The sequence below is a fragment of the Suncus etruscus genome, chromosome 5 (assembly GCF_024139225.1).
Source record: "Suncus etruscus isolate mSunEtr1 chromosome 5, mSunEtr1.pri.cur, whole genome shotgun sequence".
NCBI classification, from domain to species: domain Eukaryota; kingdom Metazoa; phylum Chordata; class Mammalia; order Eulipotyphla; family Soricidae; genus Suncus; species Suncus etruscus.
The window spans coordinates 146,249,727-146,277,177 of record NC_064852.1 but is presented as its reverse complement, the minus strand read 5'-3'; the positions used below and the strand labels follow the sequence as shown (position 1 = coordinate 146,277,177).

Here is a 27,451-nt window from a genome sequence, read left to right as displayed (position 1 = left end):
CTATTCTAATGGAATCATAAACTATGATTTTTTTCACTAAACTCCAATTGTTATATTTTATGCAATGTCTTTATTGCCCTCTACAGTATCACTCTAGGTTTGCTCATCATATTTTCTCAATGGTTTCTAGAAAACAGTTACTTAAATTAAATCTACTTACATCGTCATTATATTATAAAATTCTGGTGGAGCACAATTGTCCCAAGAGATTTTTTAATGTATAACTTGCTTGAAAGCATTTGAAAACTATAGCAACATAAAATAATTCAACTTCAGGTAGAAATATTTACTTTTTATATGTTTATATAAACTGATTTGTACCTAAAAACTCAGGATTTTGTTACCTCAGTGGCTACTATTATAATCACACATGTTTTAATCTAGAAAAACCTAGAGTTAGATTGTTCAACTAATAGACTTCTTTAGTTTCAGACATTTTTTGTTTTTGGACTTTTTAGTTTACTCAGAGAAGTTAAAAGGTTTAAAGCCTCCAAGGGGTCCTCAAACTTTTTAAACAGGTGGCCAGTTTACTGTCCTTCAGACTGTTGGAGGGCCAGATTATAGTAAAAACAAAAATTATGAACAAATTTCTATGCACACTGCATATATCTTATTTAGAAGTGAAGAAACAAAACGGGAATAAATACAATATGTGGCCTGCGGGCCGTAGTTTGAAGACCCCTGCTCTAGAAGGACTCCACCCTTTTTCAGCTTATTTGATTTATTTTTTTAAATTTTTTCTTATTTTTTACCCCATTCTATTGCTTTTCTTTCCTTCATAACTTCTTTCCACATAACTCGAATTATCTAGCTTCGCCTCTCAAATAGAGGGGGAAACAAAGGAGGATACCAGGACCAAACAGATAGAAGATCACTAATATTAAGCTAGACAAAGAGAGGACCACCTACTCTAGCAGCCCGGGGGATGATGGTGGGAGATATGGGTTGCAGAAAGGGAATGGGGATGGGGGAAGGACAAATTTGGTGATGGGTATTCTCCTGATTCAATGTTAATATGTACCTAAAATACTACTGTGAAAGATATATAAGCCAATATGATCAAAGTAAAAATTAAAAAAAAGAAAATATATTTAATTCATTAAGAGACTTTACTGGGAATGAACACAAAGACTGGTGTATTTATGATACTGTGTTTTTAATTGTGAAGTTAGCTAGGTGCATAGGTGTATTGGATAGTCAGTATCTTATAAGCATTTTGCTACTTCTTGGCTTCATAATTTTAACAATATAGCAGTTGCTTAAGTTTTTGGAATATTCTTTATAAAAATATGGTATGCTTCATGAATTTGCATGTTATCCTTGCGTAGGGGCCATGCTAATCTCTATATCGTTCCAACTTTAGTATATGTGCTGCCGAAATGAGCACCCAAGTTTTTGGAATATTCTGTTAGCACCCATTACTTCTCAAATAAAATCAAATATTGATTTATTTTTTCATAAGTTCTTAAGTTGTAAGTGACAACCAATGAAAAAAGTTTGGAAGGAAAATAGAAGAAATCCTGAGATCATTGTGTTTGCATTACATATCACTATGCAAAGCCACACACTTAACTCGTGTTTTTCTTTTTACATATTTAATTGAATCACCATGAGAACACAGTTACAAAGTTGTTCATGATGAAGTTTCTGTCATACGATGTTCAACATCCTTCATTAATGCACTTTTTCTGCCACCAATGTCCTCAATTTCCCTTAACAAGTGTTTGCATGAATTCACTGTATTGTGGTATTCCTCGTTAGCTAGCTAGTATCCAAACCAAATATAATTATTTAACTTTCAGTGCCTTTTTTCTGTTTCTTTTTTAAAAGACCTGATAGAAAAGGTTTGCTTTAATCAATCATATGGAAAAGTAAGTGTTATGAGTGTAAAAATGTCCTTAAAATTGTCTTCTTTTTGTCCAACTGATGTACTTTGAGAGACTCATCAATAATAAGCTATGGAAATCTTTTAATCTCAGATCACTGGAATGATAAGATTAAATTTTTCCTTGATTCTGTTATAATGAAACAGGCTTGTTCCTGAGTGGATTCTTAAGCATCATATGTAAACTAAACATATGAGATGTCATAGTTATTTATTTAACAGAAGTTTGTTTGGGGACTTCCATGTCCTGTGCACAGGACAAACACTGGGCAATCCTCTTATATGTTTTGGTCTACTCCACCATCTTGCCCTTCAGTGTCTTGATGGCCTAGCCAATCACTGCTCTTCTGTGGTGTCATTTGTCTAATGCTGCTCATTGGTTCTTTGGCTTTCCTTGATCCCAGGTCATGCATATATAGGAGAATTGTTGCTCTTTTGTCATTCACAAAGAGTAGGAAACTCAGAAAAAAAGGCTGCTGTCCATACAGACATAAATGTTAGGTTATAGAGGAAGTTCCCCAATCCTTGTCTCTCTTTTAAGTAGCACACTCATTAATGCTTAGGGACTACTTTTGGCTTTTGATTTAGGACTTATTCCTGGTACTACAAGGGAAACCATTTGCTCTTGGCTAGCCAAGCATATTCTCCAGTTCTTTGGGCTCTGTCTAACTTATTTGTTTATTGGTTTTTGAGTCGTGCTTTCACATAACTTTCTCCTGACTCTGTACTTAGGGATCCCTCCTAAAATGAGTCCCTGTATGGTTTTAGGGATTGAATGCTTGCTGACCATTTGTGAGGCAAGCACCCTATCTGCTGTAGTATTTCTCTGTCCCACCCAACATAACATTTTTGTTTCATTCTTTGAACAAAATAGTAGGTGAATGACATAGTGACTTTGTGGATTATGTGTGCTATACATTCTAAGCTCTCAGTAAAGATGTATGATGCAGTATACCAATGAATTCATACTTTGACTTGGAAAATGCACTGTCATTTTTATGTCAGTCACTAGCTGTCTAAACATATTTCATTCCTTAAGTAAGCTTCTTGAGTCTAAGATTGCTCATAGAAGTATAAACAGTTTAAGATTGTCTCGTTTATTTTACATGACATTATATAGATTAAATCATTTAATGGCTTAAAGAAATATAGACCAATAAAGTACCTTGGATATCTAAAAGGAAAATGTTTTGATACTCTTAACCAAATCAAAGGGATAGTTATTGTTTAAGTGCTTTGTTAAGTCATTGAAATGAATTGCTATTTCTGAATCTTACTTAATCATCTCCAGTTTTATTATAGTTTATTGATAAATGCAGATTAAAACATTGGTTAGAATGAGATTAAGAAGTAAATAAACAGAGCCCCTTTATTCAGAATTTTTATTTTAAATGTAAATTTCAAAATTTTGAAACTTCATACTTTCAAAAATGTTTAGTGTGCTCATCCCAAGAAAATAAAATGTTATATTAAAATAGGATTAGGTCTCAGTTTTCATTTGTTGACTCACATGTGTTCATAAGACCTCCATTATTTTTAATTTTATTAATTATGGTTTATTGTACTGATAATGATAAAGTTTTATTTCCTATTTATACCTCAATAGTGCTAGAAAAAATATCTAGTATCTTTTCTTGTGGTCACTTTGACTTACCTAGTGATTTTTCCCCCTATTTGTACATAGTTTTCTACATGGTCTTTTAGCTGACATTTATCATAGCAGAAGGTGGCTTTTTTAAGTATCTTCTTCAAATGGCAAGGTGACCAAAATTTAATATTTATGAGCTGTAGTCAAGTGAAGAACCAATCCTTAACATTTAAATAACTGTCAACAACACTATTTACCATAGCATCTTTCAACCAAAATGCAGATGTACATATCAGGCAAACTTCTACTTAGTTCAGAGGGGTGGACTGGGTTTATGAAGAGATTGCTTGTATTTTCACCACACAGGGAGTAAGATGAGCCCTACAAGTACAGTATGGTTGGGTCCTGCAAGTTGTAGAAATTCTTTTATTTTTTTTTTTGGTGGGGGGATCACACCCTGAGTGCTCAGGGCTTACACTGGCTCACAAATCGCTCCTGGCAGGCTCAGGGGGCCATATGGGATACCCGGATTTGAAACACCAGCCTGCATGCAAGGCAAACGCCTTACCTTCATGCTCTCTCTCGGGCCCCCAGTTGTAGAAATTCTTAACAGTCAGTAAGAAGAGACAACTTAATATCTCTGGGAAGTAGAACCATTTGGTTGTTCAACTCAATAATCACTCATCATGCTCTCAATTTTTCCAATTATGTCCTGTTAGTATAACCTTTATGTCCCTTTCCTCAATCTCTCTTGCTGAAAGCTATTAACTGAATCCTCAAACATTTTGTTTTGGGTCCACCCACATTTGGTGATGCTCAGGATTTAGCTCCCAACTCTGTGTCTTGGGAACATCTCTGACAAGTTTGGAGACCATATGCTGTGCCAGGGATCAGCCAGTTGCATGGCTGAATGTAATATTACTCTTCCCCCTAATATTTTAAATCTGATTTTTTTAATAGTGACAGTTTCCCTGTCTTTCTAATTCTAGTCTTTCACCTTGATCAAGTTTCTGTTCTTGCTGTAACAAATGAGCACATAAATACAGTAATTTGAAACACAGAGCTGATTGTCTTTAGAGTACCTGACATTCCTTTCACCAGGCTGAAATCACGGTATGAACAAGGCTGTATTCCTTTTGCAGTCAATGTGTTTCTATGAATTTTTGTTTTCATTTTCCAGGGCTATATCCATTCCTCATTCTCTTTCCTTGCCATTCAAAGTCATCTGTCTTAATTTTTCTATATTATTTAAATTATAAAATTATTTAAATATGGAGCCAGAGAGATAGCATGGAGGTAAGGCATTTGCTTTCATGCAGAAGGACGATGGTTCAAATCCTGGCATCCTAGATGGTCCCCTGAGCCTGACAGGAGCGATTTCTGAGTGCAGAGCCAGAAGTAATCCCTGAGCACTGCCGGGTATGATCCAAAAAACAAAAGAAAAATTATTTAAATATATTATTTACTGATTCTACTTGTCTACCACCTTCCAGAATTATTGTTACTAATTGGACCTATGCAGATCCAGGATAATTTCCCCATCTTAAAATATTTACACATAAATGTAAAGCTCTATATATTATGTAAAGTAATAATTAACAGTTCTAGGAAATAGGACAGGAACATTTTTGGTTGATAATCATTGTGCTTACTATATGCATACAATTTCAATCTCAACTTCATATTTGCTGCAGGTCAAGAGTTTTGACTTTTAATAAAAACTTGATCAGAGATCATTTGATTGATTCTATTGTAGGTATTAAATACTTTTTTTTCAAATCTGTGAATGAGATGCACTTTGACTTAAAAGTGCTTAGAGTAAGAATTTGGGAGACATTCCAGAGGTCTGAAGTGCATACCTTGCTGACACAAGACCCAAAACTTGATTCATGCTACATTCAAGATCTCTAGTACATCTGGGCCCACACAGTACTGTATCACTGAGCCAGCAGTATTCTAGAGAGTCATCAAGTCCAACTTCAGAGAAGTACCCATCCCCATTACAGATAAGTGAATAGAATATTATATGCCATCAACAAATGAGTTGTTTATAAAATAGCATGGCATTATCACCATTAACATGATTGTCAATATCCTTACCCTCCTCCTCGATGACATCTTAAGCTTCTTTAGCATAAGAAATGTATCTCAGTCATAACTGTTCATGTTTATAGTGCAGAAGACAGAGCATCAGAACGACAGTTCAACTCAACAACTGTTTTTGAGTTCACTCCATAAGAAGTTATTGATTAAATCAAGTAAAATAAAACCAACTTCTTTGGGACCCACTAGAAGCCACCTGTTTTTAATACACTTCAAAGGAATTTTACCTCAAAATTCCTTAATTGCCTTCCCTTTTATGTTGTTTAGCTGGTGCCATTGAAGCTGCTCTCCACAGTTCAAATTGGGTTTTTTTCCAGCTGAGATGCAGAGATGAATTCTCTCAGTTTTGACCTTCTAAGTTTCTGAATTGTCTATTTGAAGAATTAAAGCATTGAAAGGAAGTGACCTTGCTAAAAAGGATCAGATCCTGTCTGAATTTTTCTAGCTGTGTTTAATTTACTGAATAAGAGGAAGATGTGATATTTTTGTGATTTTTTTTAACAATACCCAGTTGGTGCTCAGAATCTATTTCTAGATTAGTATTTAGCCATCATTCTCAGAGGTGCCCAGGATCAAGCCAGGATCAAACAAGTAGAGCAGTACCTTCACCCCTGTTGTATCTTTCTGGATCCTAATGATTTCTTTCAGAACATGCTGTTCTCCATTTTCTTTTCTGGAATATTTCAATTACATATACAGTAAAATGAAAATTTGCATATTAATCTGTTTGCAACTATAGGAAGTCAGTTTATTTTGTTTTTATACATATACATATAAATATATATGTTTTACATTTCTCATTGTCTTATATTCCATTTATGTTCCTATCCAATTAAGAGCATAAATATTACTTTCTGTCTTGCATTTTATCACCAAGGAATACATTAAATTTTTAACTGCCAAATCTTAAAGTTCAGCTTTAAGACTGAACCATAGCTTCGGATAAAACTGAGTAAATATCCCACATTTTATGAAGCTTTTCTTTATTTTTCTTTTTTTTTTTTTTTTTTTTTGAGTTTCTGACTTGGACCACACCTAGTGGTGCTCAGGGGTTGCTCTTGGCCCTGCACTCCGGATCACTCCTGGTGGACCATAAGGAACTATATGGGATGCTGGCACTCAAATCTGGATCAACTTGATGCAAGGCATAAGCCTTACCCACTGCCCTATATTGTATTCCCCCCTTTATGAATTGTTTCTAAGCATTAATCCATGTACTACGAATGCTGTTTATTATATACTTTAACCATCAAAAGAAAAGATTAAGAAGGGGTGGAGCACCACATCTATGGTATGGGGTAACATATTAGGAGAACTGTAACAGCATGATTATAAAAATAATTTGTTTAAATTCTCTTCCTTTAAGAGCACCACATAAAATAAAAGTTCCCCTTTGGCTCCTGGGACCACTCTCAGTGATACTCGGGACACTGATCCAGGTGGTTCTGTGCTGTTACTCCCATTCCCCAACTTCCTGTTTTGCTCACTTTGAGAGGCAGACCTGCCCACATCTGGGAGGGGTTTGTGGTTGCTAAGGAGGGGGTTGCCCGGTGGCCAGGGTGGGATAGATTGGAAGAGATTCAGTAGGAGGAGGGAGAGAGGTTTCAGTAAGAGAGGTGGCTGGGAGAAACAAGTTGAGATGTCAGGGCAGCTGAAAAGAACCTGCTTAAAAGTTTAAAAGCTTAGGAGCCACACATGGTGGCTAGGGCTTAATAAAGTTGATGTCTATGTCTCCTGAAATCTGACAGCCTGTGGATCATTTCCACGCGGCCACCCTGAGACCACCAGCTGGAGAGGGTTACAGGTGTGTGGTCTGGGCCAGCAGACAAAGGCCTTTCGCCATCCCTCCATCTCACTATCATCTGCCACCATCAAGGACTTTATAATTAATGTTTTTCAACACTATGTGACCACCTGAGGATGCAAAGCTGCTTGAGCCCAGAATTGCTGGTGGCCACTAGGAGCACCCTAGCAGCACTGAGAAGCCATGAGATATAGAAAGTGATAGAAACAAGTGATAAACTTAGGTGATGCAAACTTATTTGCTAACTTAGGTCCCAAGTGTTCAAGACATGACCAATGGAGCTGGGTTCCCAGCCCACAAATTTGTATTTACTTATTAATAAGATGTTCTATCACACTTTCTCTGTGCTTATAGTGTTTTAAAGTTATTATTCAGGAACTCTCATTTCTAATTCCTCTGACTTCTTCAAGGGAACACTTGGTTTTCTCTGAATCTTAGTTTCACTTTTTGGTCACTGTCTTTAGTAATTTATATTCTGCATAGGAGAGAAACCGTTGGTAATGGTCTTTTGCTTCCTTGATTATTTCATCTTAAGTTTCATTGATATTTTTCCCAAGGCAGAATTCGTCACTTTTAATGGCAGAATGGTACCATTCCATAGAATATCTCTCTCTCTTTCTCTCTCCCTCTCCCTTTCTCTCCTTCTCCCTTTCTCTCTTCCTGTCTCTCTGTCTCTCTCTCAAATGTAGACATATATCATGACTTTTCTTTTGACAGACATTTAGGATGTTTTGACTATCAGAAATGATTCTACTATGAATATATAAATCCAAATATCTTTTCAATTAGTGTTTTTTTAGAAAAAGGCATAAAAGTGACTTTGCTAGATCATATGACATTTTCAATTGTGTTGTGTTATTTTTTTCTTGGAGGGTCATATCTGGTTATGCTCAGAGATTACTCCTGGCTCTTCACTTAGAAACACTCCTGCCAGGAACTGGGGACCATATGGGATGTTGGGGATCAAACCCGGGTTGACTTTAGCAAGACAAATGCCTATCCAAGTGTGCTATCGCTCTGATTCCTTCATTTCTATTTAAAAAAATAAGAGTCTGCTCCAATTTTCATTTGGGTTTTCTTTTCTCACATCCTAACCAATACTTGTTTCCAATTTTTTCCCATAAACCTTTCTCATAGTTGTGAGATACCATCTCATTTTGGCTTCGATTTACATTTCTATAAGTGTGAATGATGTTGAACATCTTCTCATGTGTCTATCGACTGTTGAATGTCTTAGGAGAAGTGTCTATTGATATTTTTTCCATATTTAACATTTTTGTCCAACTTTTGTGAAATTAATCTTTTATGCAATATACTTTTTATAGCTGCTGGATAGATTTTCTTCTCATAACCAAGGGGGCTCATAAATTTATGTCCAAATCAAAATACACTGTCATGAGAATAGGGACCTTTATTAATTAGATCAGGATAATTGTCTTAAATGGAACTGTTGCAGACAATGAGATGTGTGATCACAAATGTCCATGACTATCTTCAGGAAACGTCAATGAATATGCTGAATTCAATAGTGCATAGTAGCTTACATTTTGAGCCAAATATTTAAAAAAAAAAAAAAGCATTTTCTTTACACCAACCATTTTTATCTCTAGTAGTCAGCAATATTTTGCTTTGATAGGCTTTTTATTTGTTTTCCTTTAAACAATGAATTACACAAATTTTAGTATTTGAAAAGCACTGAGGGATTAGAAGAGAAGGAAATTCAGAGCCAGAGGGAGGTTTAAAATGCTATGAAGTACAGAGGTTAAATACAGCATTTTTTTTAATTACTCAACTTGGCATCAGATACGGCTCTGTTCTTTCTCTGACTCCTCTTGTATAGCTTAATGTTTTAAAGGCCTATGAATGTTGCAAATGGAAGAAGTGCCTCAAAAATAATAAATGCTATATCAAAAGTAAAGTCTGGGGTTGTCCACAGGATAGTGAAAGGGTTTAAGGCTACAAACCAGTTGGTAATGAGGAAGACATAAGTCAGAGGCATTAAGTGAACTATATAATGAATATAAATAGAGACATATTTAATTACAGTATGCAATAAATGAAGTAACCAATTATAGTGTTATTACATATAAGTGAAAAAAAAAACAGTCCAGACTGAGAGAGACTAAAGGGCTTAAGGCATTTAAGGGCATAAGGCCACGCCTATTTTATCCCAGGTACCCCATGGCCTGGATCTTCAAGTAACTCAAGGAACAGTGCTGAAAGCTTTGAGAACCCCTAATTCGAAGTGCTGCTGTTACCTTGAGAAGCATCTTCAGTGCAGACACAGTTCCTGGGCAATGCTCTGGCATCCTGGTTTCCAGTTTTTCCCAAAAGAGATGGAGAAGGACTGATTTATAGGGCCGATGGGGATGATATTTGTGATTGTTTCTGTCCATGTTTAGCACATCCTATTGTTTCCATGCTGTCACCCTTCCTATGCAACCCTTAGATTTCTCACTTGAAAATAATGTTTATAAATGATAGAAAAATGGAAAAAAATACTATCTGGTTATATTTTAGAAGATGGATCAACTTCCACGATGTTCCGATTGTCTTGATTCATCTAAATGAGAAGTTTCTCAGCAGAAGTGGTTGTTTATCCATAATGGGACCTAGGAGGGAAGTGAGAGACTGTCAGCTGCAAATAACCAGACTCACTGTGGATCTGGAGGGGCTTGTAGGCAAAGTTAGGTGATCATGGACTTTTCCTGAGACTGCTTTATAGAAATACTTGTTTGACTTAATTTGGACTCAGCCTTTGGTATGAACTGAGCTGAGCCTGCTGATGTAATAAAGCTATTCTCCCTCCTCCCCTTCAAGTGTTGTCTGAACCATCCAATGGGATGGTTCACAACAGTGAAACTACGGTTCAGTTCTATCCCTGGCTTATTTAAGGGGACCTTATGCCAAATGATTAAATGACTTGGTTCTTAGTGAATAGAGTCCAAACAACTCAAAGGTCTACCAGGGCAGCAGTGTGTTTGCTATGGAATGGAATCTTTTCCTACTGCAATACCCACGGCTTTGCTGTGGCTCCCAAGATTCTTTTCTTACCCACATTCTATTTGGTGAACATTTAGCAAGTGTGGCTATTTCAATACTTTCCTCCTCTTCAAAAATTTAGGATCCATTTACTAGCAGTTATCCCAGAAAGTTTTCAGCATCAAGCCTGGAAAGGATAGCCAGGAAATAGAGAGCTTGCTATGTTATTCCAGAAAATTAAAAGGAAAATGGAATGAAAAGAAAACTCAATTTTCTAGCATGTCATCCAGATCAATTAGAGTCATCTTTAAAACCTAGGGACAAATGCTTCTGTGACTCCTTGGAGCTCCTTTGCTTATGAATGACATGGAAGCTAACTTGAGGTCAGTTAGTAGAAGTAGTATATATAATAATATATACTAGTAGTATATATAGTAGTACATAATAATAATAATAATAATAATAATAATAATAATAATAATAAAAGTAGTGTCCAGAGTTTACTGGTATTTTCCTCTACACTCTGAAAGAGGCGGAAAGATGACATTGCCTACTTCCCAGCTTCTAGATCTTCCCATGTATTAAGGTGCTGCACATAGATATTAAGATTGATGTGGAAAACTAAAATTTTGGAAATGGAAACATATTTTTACTTCTTTTAGACCTATTGCTTTCTAAAGTATTACATAGTTGGCCTAATGCTTGCCATATTATGCTGTTAGTGTTTTAATATGAATTCACAATTTTATAATTCTAAACAGTGAAGGTTATATTTTGGTAGAGCAGGAACTTTGAGATAAGAACTTTTGCCTACGATTGGGGCCGGGTAGGTGGCGCTGGAGGTAAGGTGTCTGCCTTGCAAGCGCTAGCCAAGGAAGGACCGCGGTTCGATCCCCCGGCGTCCCATATGGTCCCCCCAAGCCAGGGGCGATTTCTGAGCACATAGCCAGGAGTAACCCCTGAGCGTCAAACGGGTGTGGCCCAGAAACCAAAAAAAAAAAAAAAAAAGAACTTTTGCCTACGATTGATATTCAAAGTAGTTTTATTTCACATTTCTTGTGAAAGCATCTTAAGCTGTTCCATATTATGAAATATCATAATTATAATGTGAAAATAGTTGGAGTATTTTCTATAACCTATTTGACTTTTGACCTTGAACTAGTATTAAAACTAAATTTTAAGAGGTGGGTTGGGACATACACACACTGATTACTGCTGGTTTCTGCTGTGAGTCAGAAGGGTGCAGAAGCCATCTTGGCCATGCAGTTTCCAGCTGCCTGAGACTGGATTTCCCCAACTTTAAGCTGTACTACAAAGCAATAGGTATCAAAACAGCATGGTATTGGAATAAAGACAGACCCACAGATCAGTGGAATAGGCTTGAGTTCTCAAAGAATGTTCCCCAGACATACAAGCACCTAATTTTTGACAAAGGAACAAGAAATCTTAAGTAGAACAGGGAAAATATCTTCAACATGTGGTGCTGGCAGAACTGGTTAGCCACTTGCAAAAAAGCGAACATAGACCCCCAGTTAACATCATGTACGAAGGTAAAATCCAAATGGATTAAAGACCTTGATATCAGACCTAATACCATAAGGTATATAGAACAACACATAGGTAAAACACTCCTTGACATTGAGACTAAAGGCATCTTCGAGGAGGAAACTGCACTTCCAAACAAGTGGAAGCAGAGATAAACAGATGGGAATACATTAAGCTGAGAACTTTCTGCACCTCAAAAGAAATAGTGCCCAGGATACAAAAGCCACCCACTGAGTAGGAGGAACTATTCACCCAACACCCATCAGATAAGGGGCTAATCTCCAAAATATACAGGGCATTGACAGAAGTTTACAAGAAAAAACATCTAATCCCATCAAAAAATGGGGAGAAGAAATGAACAGACACTTTGACAAAGAAATACAAATGGCCAAAAGGCACATGAAAAAAATGCTCCTCATCACTAATCATCAGGGAAATGCAAATCAAAACAATGATGAGATTCAATCTCACACCACAGAGATTGGCACACATAACAAAGAAGGAGAACAATCAGTGCTGGCGGGGATGTGGAGAGAAAGGAACTCTTATCCACTGCTGGTGAGAATGCCGTCTAGTCCAACCTCTATGGAAAACGATATGGAGATTCCTCCAAAAACTGGAAATTGAGCTTCCATTCGACCCAGCTATTCCACTCCTAGGAACACCAGAATACAATATAAAAATCCCTTCCTCTCACCTATATTTATTGCAGCTCTATTCACAATAGCCAGGCTCTGGAAACAACCAAGATGCCCTTCAACAGATGAATGGCTAAAGAAATGGTGGTACATATCCACAATGGAATATTATGCAGCCGTCAGGAGAAATGAAATCGTGAAATTTTCCTATACATGGATGTACATGGAATCTATCATGCTGAGTGAATAAGTCAGAGGGAGAGAGATAGACCTAGAATAGTCTCACTCATCTATGGGTTTTAAGAAAAATAAAAGTCTTTTTTTTTTTCAACAATCCTGAGACAATGAGAGGAGGGCTGGAACTTCCAGCTCGCTTCATGAAGCTCAACACAAAGAGTGGTGAGTGCAGTTATAGAAATAACTACACTGAGAACTACCATAACCATGTGAATGAATGAGGGAATTAGAAAGCCTGTCTAGAGTGCAGGTGGGAGTAGGGTGGGATGGAGGGAGATCTGGGACATCGATGGTGAGAATGTTGCACTGGTGAAGGGGGGTGTTCTTTACATGACTGAAACCTAATCACAATCATATTTGTAATCAAGATGTTTAAATATAGTAGATATATTCTGTCTCTTGCAGTCAAGATATCTTTTGTAAAAGTATATACTTTTTCTTCCACCCTTTTTCTTCTTTTCTTCCATTCTTCATTCCTTCCTCTCCTTTTTTCCTCTCTTCATTCCCTCAATCTTTCCTCCCTTCCTACCTTCTTTTCTTCCTTCCATCCTCATCCCTCCTTTCCATTCATCCTTCCTTCCTCCCTTCCTTCTTTCTTTCCTACCTTTTCTTTCATCTCCCTCCCTTCCATCATCCCTCCCTCCCATTCTTCCTTCCTACCTTCTTTTCTTCCATCATCCCTTCCTTCCATTCTTCCTTCTTTCCCTCCTTTCCATTCTCCCCTCTTTTCTTCATCCTTCCTTATTTGCTTCCCACCTTCCTTTCCTCCTTCAATTCCTTCTATCCTTCCTTCCATTCTTTCTTATTCCTTCGAGCCTTCCTGCTTTGCTTCATACCTTCCTTTACTCCTTCATTCCTTCTTTGCTTCTCACCTTTTTTCATTCTCCCTCTATTCTTCCATCCTTTCTTCTTTGCTTCACACCTTCCTTTCCACCTTCATTTCTTCCTTTCTCTTTCTTTTCTTCCTTCTTTCCTTCCTTCCTCTTTTCTTCCTTCCTCTTTCCTTCATTCCTCCCTCCATCCCTTTCTTCCTTTCCCCCTCCTCTCTCCTTCCAACCTCTCTCCTTCTCTTCTTTTTCTCCGCCCTCCACCAACTTTTTAAAGTGTGTGTTTTTATTGAATTTCATTGAGAATGAAAGTTATTGGTAAAGAATATCTTACTTTTACTATGAAATGCACAGTTTTAGTGTTTACCAATTTTGTGGTTCTATTTTATCTCAATTTTAATATGCATGTGCATTGTTCAGTAAACTCATTTATAAGAGACAGATGATGCCCTGGCTGATCTCCAGATTTTGTTCGTATGTCTTTTGTCTTCTTTCTATTATTCCCTGCTGGAAATTTACTGGTATTTGTCCGTTAGCAATTGCTATCAAATTTTCAAATGGAAACTTCTGGAAAGCAGCAGATATGCTTTGATTGAATCGAATTTACAAAATTTTAGTAAAATATGCATTCTTTTAAAATGCTTCAATTGTATAATCAGGATTTATGTTTCAGCTAACTCTTCATAAATGCTTTTTTGAAGTAAGCTACCTAGATAATAAGTCCATACATGAACTATTTTATAAACTTAGATCACCTACTCTGTGCTATATCAAAGCTATCAAGAGAGTAAATCAGTTATAATCAAAATATAGTAGAAATATGCAAGTTACAGAAATCATAAAATTTTCTTAATAATAAAAAAATTAGATAATTTGCAATCTACATATTTTACTTTAATCAATTAGATCTTTATATGAAGTTCATAATCATCTAAATCATGAAATATAATAATGATTTATTTTATTTTATTGTTGCTAGACAATAGTACTTTAATACAAAGTTGTTACATTTAGTTAGGACTTCTAACTTTTAGAAGTAATTTGCACATCTATTATACCTTTTCCATATCATTTTATTCAACATAAAATTTCCACTGTAATGATTTAAACTCAAATAACTTAAACAATATTTATAAGTTAATTTCATTCAGTGATTTTGTATACTGTCTTTCTTTAAGCATCATGTTACAAACATATTTTTAGTTGGGTTTTAGTTATAAAAAAGAACACCCCCCTTCTCAGTGCAACCTTCCCACCACCAGTGTCCCCCAACTCCCTCCTCCTCCATCCCCTGCCTGTATTCCAAAAATTATTATTTCTCACATGCACTACCATTGTCATTATAGTTGTTAGTGTAGTTATTTCTCTAACTGCACTCACCACTCTGTAATAAGCTTCATATCCTGGCCAGTCCTTGCTGCCCTTATCTCTATTGTCTGTGTATTATTGCAATAATATCTTTTGTTTTTTTTAAATACCATAGAGGAGTGAGACTATTCTATCTCTCTCCCTCTAATTTATTTCACTCAGTGTAATAGTTTCCATTTAAATTAGATTTTAATCCAAGACTTTTGTCTTAAATCATGATTGCACCACTGTTTCCATGTATATTCATATCAAATCTTGTGTGTGTGACATAATGCATCTTGAAACTCATCTTATTTGTCTCATAGACCATGTTTTTAATTTTTTTGTTTCTTTTTGAGTTGTAATTGACTGAGCTCAGGATTTAGAACACCAAATTGGGTGCCAGGGCAAGAAGCTTTGTTGTTCACATGCAAGGAAAATGCATTACTTGGACAATCTCACTAATTCCAGAAAACCTTTTCAACACATGTAGAGATATTTTTTCCAATATAGTTTCATTTGGCCTTAATGAAATTCATCTCATATGGAAAAGAACTAGTTGCTGCATATGACACTATTTTTTTTTTGCTAAAGAATGTTCATATTTTAAATTGTATAGTTATAATAGAGTTGTACAACTATGATTCATACTTGGAGGCACTTGCCAATATCATTGCTTGTTAATTGCAACTTTAACCTACTAATTTTTGTCATAAGATATTATTTTGAGATATTTTTGAAGACTAGTTTGTGAAGATCATTCTAAAACTGGGAAAGGTATGGTATACATTTATTTATATATGGTATAAATATGTAAACCATATATATGTTATAAATTTATTTATTTAGTATAAAATATATTCCTTAAATTTTTTTACAAAACAGTTACCCAGACCTTAATATAGCATGATTTTGCTGTTTTATTATATATTAGCAGTAGTTTTAAAAAAATCAAGTTCTTGTCTAGATTTCCACAATACTCTCCTCATCCCAAAATAAGCTTATAAGACATTGTATTTCTTTGGTGAAGAAACAGTAAAAATACAAAATGGACTTATGCCTAATCATACTGATGTCTTTAAGCAACAGAGTACTTGATAGCAATTATGATCAAATTTTAAAACTTTCTCTTTTCTTCCTGACTTTTGAGTAAAAAAGAATAATTTTATCCTAGCAATCATGTTAATATCAATTCTCCTTAGTCAGTGACAATTGAGAGAGAAACAATCTTTGGGATCTGATTTTAGCAATGCACTTGAAATTTCAAAGGAGAATACTTGTTTGAAAGGAGAATTCTTTCCCCAAAACTCTGACCTTCTGTTACTGTCTTCGCAGTGACTTGCAATTGCAAATCACAGTCTGAATAATAAATCCATACTTTTGATGCCCAGTAAATGATTGCTGAAAATGTAGGCATTGAGCTTTCATTTGCTGATTGTGACCAAAACCAGTGACCTGAGAATCCTAAGTGACTATTAATATCTAGCAGCTGGCAGTAGTCTTCTAAGAATTTTTATGATGCAAATTGTCATTGTGTGTAGACTCTTAAATGAGTTCCTAAAAAAGTATCAGGGAAAGTTTGTTTTAATAAAAGTGGCTATCTAGGAGAAACATGGTAGAAACTATACAGAAAGTGTGATATTTATGATGTTGATCTTTTTTCAGTATATTTAAAATTTTTGCAGAAAAGTCACTTTCAAATGACAAAACACCAAACAGTGTTTTCTTCAATCTAACAATCTCGACAAGATTGTTAAATGTTGTCATTTAAATATGGCATCATGTTGACAGTGTTTTCTGCTTCGTTTATGTAGGATGAAGTATTTGTGCAGGTTACAAAATTGCTGTATAACCTTAAGTTCAATTATAAGGACAACTAATCTATCACTGAATAAGGCTGGTAAACTTCAGGCTCTCGCATCATTAATGTAGGTTTTAAGGGAATTTTCTCATGAAATTTATCATCTAAAAGACATTTTTAAAAAGTGAATAAATTCTGTAATTTATCATCTAAAAGACATTAAAAATGAACTCTTTAATTGAATCACCATTAGATGCACAATTAGCAAGTTGCTTGTGACTGAATTTCAGCCATACAATATATAAAACCTTTTACCAGTAAATATTTTCCTCCACCAATGTCCCCCTCACCCCCATGCCCTTTCCCCTCCCTGCCTGCCTCTGTGGCTGATATTTTTCTGCTCTCTCTACTTTTCCTCTCTCTACTTCCCCCCCCTCTCTCGCTCAGAACCAGACTTGAGATTTTAAAGAAAAGCTTTCAGTTAGAGGTATTTCTCATATAGATGCTAGTTTGGTTTCCAAGAACAGACAGAAAAATACAAGCATAATAGAAAACAGGAGGAGGGGTCAGAGTAGTAGCTCAGCAGTAGGGCATATTTGCCTTGTTCATGGCTGCCTGGACCGACCCGGTGTCCCATTGGTCCTCCAAACCAGGAGTAATTTCTGAGTGCAGAACTAGGAGCAACCCCTGAGCATCACTGGGTATGGCCCAACACCCTCCACCTCACTCCCTAGCCCCATCCTACCCCCCCCCCCCAAAAAAAAGAAAGAAAGCAGGAGGAGTATGGAGATGAGGCAGGGCCAGGTAAGCAGGCTGCTGAAGTACATGGAAAGTGGTTTGAATTTTTTTAGTGAAGATGGGAAACAATTAGGACTAAATTGATAAGAACTTTTTAAATTCACTTTGGTTTGGGGGTGCGTAGGCCTTACTCCTGGCTCTGTTCTGTGATGGTGCATGGGGTGTGGTATATATGTGGCGCAGATATATCATAGAAGATCAAACCAGGGTCCAATTCATGTAAAGCAAGAATTTCACCTCTGTATTGTCTCTCTGGATATTAGTACTTAGAAGAACCATTGTACAGTATAGTGAGCAGAGTGAATGAGAAGGGGAGTACAGAGGAGAGAACATCCAGAGGTACAGGGGCATCCAAAGAAGCAATAATTGTTGGGCTTCACTCTGCCTCAGCTGATAGCCACAATCCTCTGCTCGGCATGCTTCAGCACCCCATGCTCTGAAATATAGCATCTTTCTCTGCAACATCTAAAGTTCTTCCATCTACTCTTCTTGCTTCTCAGCAAAAGAGGTGACTACACAGCTTCCTGGGCAATTCTCTCACAGACCAGAACTTGGGACACATAGTTTTTTCCTTAACATGCAAATTATTTTGAAGTATCTAGATATAGTTGGGGTTTTGTCTTGTTTTGTTTGGCAGTGTCTAGGCCACTATGCTCAGGGCTTACTCCTGGTTCTATACTCAGGGATCATTCTAGGGGGGTTCAAGGGATCATATGCAGTGCCAGGGAGTGCACATGGATAGACTTCCTGCAAGTACAGACTGTACTATCTCTAATGCAGTTGATAAAGTTAAATTAATTTAGAAAACTCAACGTTCATAATATCCTTTCATAGATGCAAATATTACCAAACTGACTGAGAACATTGTAGGTGCTGAACAGTTAAGGCTGTATTTTAATTTTCAAGCAAATACTTTGGAGATTTAACTGTCTTACACAGATAGGAAGTACTGATCAATAAAAACAGCTTGCGCAAGCTGGCTTGTATTTCTAGATGTATTTCCATGTGCAAGTTTCTTATGCTGAAACATCAATTTTATAGAGCTGTTCTTTGGAAAATCAATTCAGATATTGTGTTGGGCTAATGTTTCTTAACCTCATTCTGATTGTGACCGAGTCTCTAATCTTGTTTCTTTCCTGTGGTCCTCCTTTCATGCTGATTGCCCCTTCCCCAATTTATGTCCTTTTTACTTGTGGCCCCATTAGAATATCCTGAAGATGCTGAGGAAAAGTTGTGAAACACTTCTCTTGTGTATTTAAGCATTTGGTCATGATGGGTATCTAACTCAACAGATTTTCAGTGTCTGAGCATAGACTAATTCATACTTAGTTTTAAGCTCTACTGCTCTTTTAAATTCTTAATAACTTTTTTTTTATAAATGGCCTTTCATTTTCTACAGGGAGCCATTAATAGTGTAGGCAGTTCTTAAGTTGGGGCTTTGAAAACTATGTGTTCTCTGTTGCAAAGCAGAGAGAAGTGCATGCAAAAGAAGACTGGTTTGAATCAAGGGATTCTCAGCGAGGTCCAATCCATGGACAATAAATACATGTGTGGGCTTGTAGAAACTCTGGGTGAGCAATTCAGGGAGACAGTGTGACCTCTGGTGAGTTGGCTTGCAAACAAAACAACTAAACTAATACAACCTTGATGAACACTGTAACCACCTATATGAACACTGAAAGTGGATTTGTAAGCACCACTGCAAGAAATGTGTGTTAACCCCAGTCTGCAACAGCAGCAAAAAAACAAAAACAAAAACAAAAGGGAAGGGATAAAAATAAAATGAGTAATCTGGTCTAGAGAAGAATGGAGAACAGGAGAATAGTCCAGCTACCTACTTTTATGAATGATGGTTTTACAGAAAACTTTAAAAAAGGAAGCCACAGACAGTTCAGAACACTGCATTTAGAATGAATGGCATGTGCAAAGTCCCTGAGGATGAACAGAGCTTGACAGTGGAGAATTATGAAGGTTTCCCAAGTGGTTAGATCATAAACAAGTACAGGTTCCCCAGATGAAGTCGATAGAGGCTTGCATATTTTTTGGACCATGAACATAAGTTAGACACTTCTGATTTTTTTTCTCTCTCCCCCCACCTGTGTGTCTCTCTTTCTCTTTTCCTTTTGACACTGTGGTTTGCTCTATTGTTAATGAAGGGATACCATGCATATCATTTTATAACCTTTCAGCACCTAATTCTTGTCCAGGGTGATCACTTCCAAATATCATTGTCATAGTTGTTCCTTCTCAACCCTAAAAGCACTCTCTGCTCTTTGTGGCAAGTGTTCTACTATGGACTGGTCCTCATATTCATCTCTATTGTCTCTGGATAGTATTACCATACTGTCTTTTATTCCTTTTATCCCACAAATGGGTGAGATTATTCTATGTCTCTCTCCCTCTGACTCATCTCACTCAGCATAATACTCTTCATATCCATCTGTGTCTAAGCCAATTCTATGAATTTATTTTTCCTCGCAGCTGTGTAGTATTCCATTATAGACACTTCTTAAGACTCAGGCGAACAAATGCATTGTCTTTATGATTTTTATTTTTTGATGTAAATAACAGGAAGGAGAGGAAAATCTAACTGCAGAGTCAACAGGGAGATCAGAAGCAGTAATCTAGACAAGTGATTGCTAGAGAAATAGTGTGGAGAGATTTATGATTGCATCTAATTGCTGAATAGAGTGTCTGCTGATGACTTTGTATTTAAGCATAATGGAATGGATCAACCAACTACCAGTTTCCAGTTTGAGTCACTATAGAGATGGGTAGACTTTATCTGCTGGTATGTGGAAGACAGAAAGAAAGATATTGGTCATAGTTAGGGCCTAAGAATTTGGTGTACATGGGGAGGATGTGATTAGATATAGGATGTGTCACAGGTCACTAAGAGCAGAGCTGGAGAATTGATCATGCCATTTCATATTGAGGATGAGTGATCAGAATCCAAATAGGAAAATACTCCTAAAACATCCTTTGTAATCTTTTACACAACCAGTAACTCATTCTTATATTTTAAACTCACAAAGAGTTCTTTTCTTTAAAAAGCATTTAGGATGAGATAATTGTTTTATATTCATTAATAGTTTAATTTAGTTTTGATAAAGAAACAGTAGATTGATCAGTAATGTTTCCCATTGAGTTTCTAAATTAATATAGAAGGAACCTATAGTTTTATTTTTACCCTTTTGTCTCTTTTTGTGTCATCGTTTGGGAAATTATGTTGAGAGGTTATTGTGCTACATTGGTGTTTTTTTAATTGTAAACCATTGCTTTTGGCCCAACGTATTACCTGCAAAAGCTATATTCATTAAATTTGGAGTTGCCTTATTGTTGAACAAATAGCAAAACTACATTTTAATTAGCTAGTCCATATGCTCTATGCCAGTGATGCTTTCTAACAGATCCTTTCAAAAATAGATTTCTGTAATTGACAAAATTGGCTAGGAGCCTAATGTCTTAAAATAGTCTAATTAATTTTGTTTTCTTCCTCTTAAAATGTATTAACAAAACACAATTGATATGGCAATGCCATGCTATACATAATTTCATCGAAGATATTCAAAGTGAATCTTTGAACATGCTAGAAGATTAGTATGTACATGAGTTTGACTTCCAAATCCTGCTAGCCTAGTCTTTGGATTTGCATCATGTGTTTCTACGTTCTGAATTTTTCAGTTGAAAAGCTTTACAGGACCAAAGCAAAGCATTATAATAAAATAAATTAAAAATTGAGTCATTTCAGAGTATGGGCTTGCAATATAGTGCTATAACAGAAAACACATAGAAAAATTACATATACTTGGGGCCAGAGAGGTAGCACAGCAGTAGGACATTTGCCTTGAATGTAGCTGACCCAGAATGGACCCAGGTTCAATTCCTGGCATCCCATCTGGTCACCCTAGCCTGCTAGGAGTGATTTCTGAATGCAGAACCAGGAGTAACCCCTGAGTGCCATTGGGGGTGGCCCCAAAACAAAAACAAAATAAAATAATAATATATAAAGTTTATTAAAATGTAAGCTTGACTTGTAAAAGTATAATGTGAAAAACTCTATTTGAGTACTGCCAAAGCCTAAAGTTGTAAGCAAAAAACTTGATTCCTCATTAGGCTGCTTAAAAATCATAGATTCTGAACTTTATTACAGATCTTTGATCCCAGAGTTCTTGCTCACTTTATTACTCTGTGATAGTACTGATATTTTGTGTAAGGATATCAATTTATACAAATCATATTTTCTTGATTAAGAAGCTGAGTTTAGGGATCAAGGAATGGGAAAACTGTTCAGATCTGTCATAATATTGATAACTAAGACAGGACAATATCTTTTTTTAGCTCTTATTTATTTTAATGATTTTAGTGACCAAAAGTGAATAACAAATCTTTCACAGTAATATATGAGGTACATAGTGACAATTAATCAGGGCCATTCCCACCAGCAGGGTTGTCCTCCCTACACTTCTTCTCGCAGCATTTGTCCCATATCTCCCTCCTTTGACCCCCGGAGTGCTAATGTAACTGTTTCCCTCTGTGTATAGCTTGCTGTAGATGGGGTATTGATCCTGTTGTTGTTGACTTTGGGTTTGGTGTTTAAGTCTGATCAATTTGATTTCCACTCAATGCTCAGACAGCTGTTTGGTCCTGGTACCGTTCATTTTTATTTTTCCCACTCAGTTCATGAGACAGAACAAGATGATTCAAGTTTTGTGGTTCTGCTCAGAGAAGACAAAAAAAAGAAAAAACATAACAAAAAACCAACAAGCAACAGTAAAAAATAAAAAAGACAGTAACTACCAAAAAAATAAAAAGCATCCAGCAATAACAACAACAATAAAACAAATCACCAAATAATAATCACAAGAGAGAAAAAGAAAGAAAAAAGAAAAGGAAAAAGAGAAAAGAAAAAATCAAAGGAAAGAGTGCTGGTGTGGCAAGGTTTTGTGCCCCCCCCTTTTGCATAGTATTGGGGAAGTAAAAAAGGGAATTCCTTTGGCCTAAGATATTCAGAATTTCTCTGTTCTTGAAGCATACTACAATGGGGACAGCTACTGGCTCTGTACATGCTCATTACCACACTCCAAGGTCTTTCTATGGTGCCAGGAAATTTTCCACTCAGTTGTGGATGATAATATCTGGTCTGTGTAGCTAGAGATCTTGGTATTTGCATAAGTCATAGGACAAAGTCTAGGACAGAGTCTTTACGGTTCTAGAATTTCTGTTCCATCACTGTTGTTGTAAGCAGTCTTCTCTAATAAGTGGTCTTGGTTTTTGCTCAGATTTTTGGCCGAAGCCTAGGATAGTCTTCATTATGGTTCCAGAAGTTCTGCTCAGTCTCGGTTGTCATTCAGACCTCTGGAATTAGACATCTTGATTTTTGTACAAGTCCTAGGGTAAAGTCTAGACAATTTCCTTTTTTACATGTAAGCTACAAAACAATCCCATAATGGGGCAAGCAGAAGGCTATTTTATAGGAATTCATTACACTGATTGCTTTTTCTTCTTCTGAATGTCCAAATTCACTCTTTTTTTTTTTAAGTTTTATGCTCTGTAAGGGAACCAGATCCAGTGATCTCAGGGGATTCACCTGGCTCTTCACGTAGGAATTAGTCCTGACAGATCCTAAAGGGATACTGTAGATTGAACCACATGTAAAGCAAGCACCTGATCTGCTTTACTATTTCTATTTCTCAACCCTTATTTTGAATATTTTTATATATAAACTTGATTATACTCTTGTATCATCTCTTGTGTTTCCTGTAACAAAGGCATTCATTCAACAATGTTTAGTGCCTACTCAATGCTAAGTTTTTGACTTAACTATGCTAAATTAATGACTTAGTTAATCAATCATTAACATAGTTCATGAATTAACTATGGGAAGTCATAGAAATTCAATAGAGACTTGACAATTTTTAAAATGTAAAATTTGAACTGGATGTGAGGGCTCCTAATAAAAAAATGTTTCTCTTCTACCTTTTTTTTCTGGGCTTATATAAACATAGGAAAATAAAAGTTCAAGGACTTGTATATCTTTTTCATCAAAGAAAAGAGGAAATGCTCACCTTACATATTCAGGGTTTATTAAACTCTGGAGAGATAGATTGACCTTAGATTTACTAATAGTTTAGAATAAAAATTAGATATAATAGCAACAAATTCATAGAGACATCTTTGTGATTCATATGATATACCATTGCCTCACCCTTTATTGAGTTGAATTCTATTGCATTTACGATGAGATTTTCTTGGATATTATTTTACCTGTAAATTTAAAATATTAATATACTTACTGTGAAATTACAAATCATTCATGATTGTATTTTAGGCATACAGTGTTTCAATCCCTTCACCAGCATCATGTCCATCCATCAATACCCCCATCCCTATTTGCCACCCACTATCAAACTGCCTCTACAAGAGGCACATTTTTATATTTAATTTTTGAGTGTTACTTTTCTAATTTCTTAATAGGGAAATATATAAACACAATGTTTACAAAATTATTTATAATTAAGTGTCATTCTTACAATGTACATCACCCATCACCAGTGCACATTTCCCACCCCCAATATCCCCAGTTTTTCTCTTATCCTTCCCCTACCTGCTTCTGGGGCAGACATTCTACTTTCTCTCTTTCTGTCTTTCCCTCTCCCTTTCTCGCTCTTTCTTCCTTTTTTCCCCTTGTAGACACTGTATTTGCATTATTTTCTTTTTTTAGTCACACCCGGTGACGCTTAGGGGTTACTCCTGGCTATGCACTCAGAAATCGCTCCTGCCTTGGGGGACCATATGGGACGCATGGGATTGAACCCAGGTTCATCCTGGGTCAGTCACATGCAAGGCAAACACCCTTACCCTGTGACGCTCAGGGGTTACTCCTGACTATGTGCTCAGAAATTGCTCCTGGTTTGTGGGATCATATAAGACTCCAGGATTGAACTGCGGTCCATCCTAGTCTAGCGCTGGCAAAGCAGATGCCTTACCATTCTGCACCACCTCTCCGACCTCTGCTTTGCATTATATTTAAGGAAGGCATTCTGTGCATATTACTTTATTTACACTTAACATCTAGTTCTTCTCCTGAGTTGTCAGTTCCAACTATTATGTCATAGTGGTCCCTTTTCTACCCTAAATGCACTTCTCCACTATTCATCATGTCACAAGTTTCCTACCATGAATTGATTCTCCTGGGACTCATCTCTATTTGTCTCTGTATATTATTACCATGCTATCTATTTTTTATTATATCCCACAAATTTGTGTGCTCCTTCTATGTCTGTTCTCCCTCTGACTCATTTCACTCAGCATAATACTTTTCATATCCATCCATGGATAGACAAATTTCAGGACTTCATTTTTTTCTAATAGCTACATAGTATTCCATTGTGTAGATGTATTACAGTTCTTTATCCACTCATATATTCTCAGGCACTTGGATTGTTTCCAAATTCTGACTCTTGTGAATAGTGCTGCAATAAATATAGAAATGCAGAGGACTTGATTATGTTTATGGGCTCCTAAGTTATATCCCTAGGAGTGGTATTGCTGGATTATATGGAAGCTCAATTTCTAGATTTTTTGAAGAATATACATATTGTTATTTAAAAAAGCTGGACCAATCTATATTCCCACAATCAGTGAATGAGAATCCTTTTCTCCCCGCATCCATGCCAGTACTAGTTTTACTTTACTTTTTTTTTGTGAGGTGTGCCAATCTTTGTGGTATGGAATGATATCTCATTGTTGTTATGATTTGCATACCCTGATGATTAGTGATGTTAAACACTTTTAATGAAGAGGTACTTTTTATAATATATAATTCTATAGTTATAAGTTTTTGCACTGTGATTTACAGTACTATTTCTATTACTGCTTCACATATAACATGTTACTACGTTTTAGCACCATCTCTTTCTTCTGATCAATTGATTCCTTCCACCAGTCTCTGCCCACTCCTTATCCTACCCTCAGCTTAGTCATGTGGTAACTTCATTCTTTAATTCTCTTTTCTCTAACTGACTAAGCTAAGAATAGATACACCCCCCCCCCAATAACTATAAGGCTTGGCATATGTCTTGTGTCAAACAGTTTCCAACTTTGATGTCCCCTCAATTGTCCCTATACCCCTTTCAACTCCCAAGGAATAAGCTTCTGTTGAAATGTTTACATTGGCTTGGAATTCAAAAAGGAGATTTTCTGTATTTGTATTATCTGATCTGCATTAATGGCATTTTATATTTTAATCCTGTGTTTGTGACATGAATAAGAATGGCCACAGGATTAGAGGAGATGCTGCAAGGGAACATTCCATATTCCAAGGGATTGTTTTCTGTATTAATGCCTAGTTTACCAATCTGTCAGTTATTATGGTTCCATTTATAAATAAACATTTTTTTTGCTGATTGTGTGGAGATTTTTTAGCTGCTGATTTTTCATCAGATTGTACAAGATGCGTAACAAAAGCCCTTAATTTTGCAGTGTAGAAAAAAAATTCACATTTGCTCTCAAATGCTCTTTTTGAGTGACTTGAGATTTTTGCAGGAGCCACAGTATCCTACTTGGGAAATCAGCATTTTCAGCAGCTTTTGTACTTCAAAAAATATCCTTACATTAGCTCTTTTAGGGAGCAAGGAGACAGCTTTGCTAACAGTAATGAGTTGTGCAAACCACAGATGGTTTTCTTGCTGGAAGGAACTGGAAAGGTTTGTAAGCGTTGGCTCTTAGGACATAGTAATTCGCATAAAAACCCTGTATAGATGCATATATGCACATACAACAAATGAAAGGAGCATGAGTAAATGTGAAGCTATTGTGTTACTTTGCATCCCTTTAGAGTTTTATACTATTCTGTCATATAATCAACTCACTGTATGATCATAATGACTCAGGTAAATCGGACAACATGAAAACTGACACCATGGCTAAGAAAATAGACTAGGCAGTCTATGTCCTTGTTCATGTCACATAGCTGGTAAATGTTGCAGCTGAAATTCATTTGTTCAAATACCTAAATGCGACCTTTTAATAAAAATGTCCCAGATGAATTCTAGCTTTTGATGACTCCTAGCCCTATCACTTTCTCTATACTTCAGTTGATTCCTCTTACAAATGAAAAGCTTGTTACTTAAATCATAGATTTATTGTGTTCAATAAATAAAATAAAGTCTAAATAGCATATGGCCTGTTTGTATTATAAAAGTGCCCATTGACATTTTTGATTTTGCTGCGTGTGTTGAAAAGATAATAACTTGCATAATATTTACTATAATCTGCCAACTAATCTGAGTATTTTATAAATGTTAATTTAAGCATGTCTATTTTGTGGCATGGATAGTTCACACCTCCTTGATAGTTCAGTCCTCCATAAGAGAAAAGAAGATAGGAAAATTACCCAAAATCACACAGCTAGTAAATGCTACATTAGGGATTCAATACCAGGAAATTGGGTCTTATGTACATATTCTTTTACAGTCTGCTCACATTGAGGTATATAGTCAAGTTTATGGAAATAAGGCTGTGGCATATTAATATTATACCACCATAAATGCTGACTTAGAAAATATTCTCATTATAGCAGTTGGTCTCAACTGTTGCTTCTCTTCCCAAGGTATCTTAAAACTATAGTAAATAGATATGTAATTCGGGCATAATATGGATTCCATTTGATCAAAGAATTAATTTCAGAGAAGAACTCAAGTCAATATATATTTTGTATTTAACTCATCATAATTTGGTTTAACTTTAGGAAAGGAGAATAGATGTAAATCATTGTTTTCCTATGACTTAAATAGAAGATAGTATAATATTAGAGATAAACATGGAAAACCCAATGAGAAAAGGGCAAAACAAAACCTATAACACATAATAAGTATTATTATTATAATTAAAAA

The 27,451-nt window shown here is 36.0% G+C and overlaps 1 protein-coding gene and 1 non-coding gene across 3 annotated transcripts in view; one reads left to right on the top strand and one right to left on the bottom strand.

The window, feature by feature from the left end:
- OXR1 (oxidation resistance 1) overlaps positions 1-27,451 on the top strand; it is a 363,437-nt gene that overhangs the window by 102,367 nt on the left and 233,619 nt on the right. The window lies entirely within an intron of this gene.
- LOC126009724 (U6 spliceosomal RNA) lies at positions 1,284-1,387 on the bottom strand. The gene has a single exon (XR_007495939.1). It is a non-coding gene; the product is annotated as a U6 spliceosomal RNA (small nuclear RNA).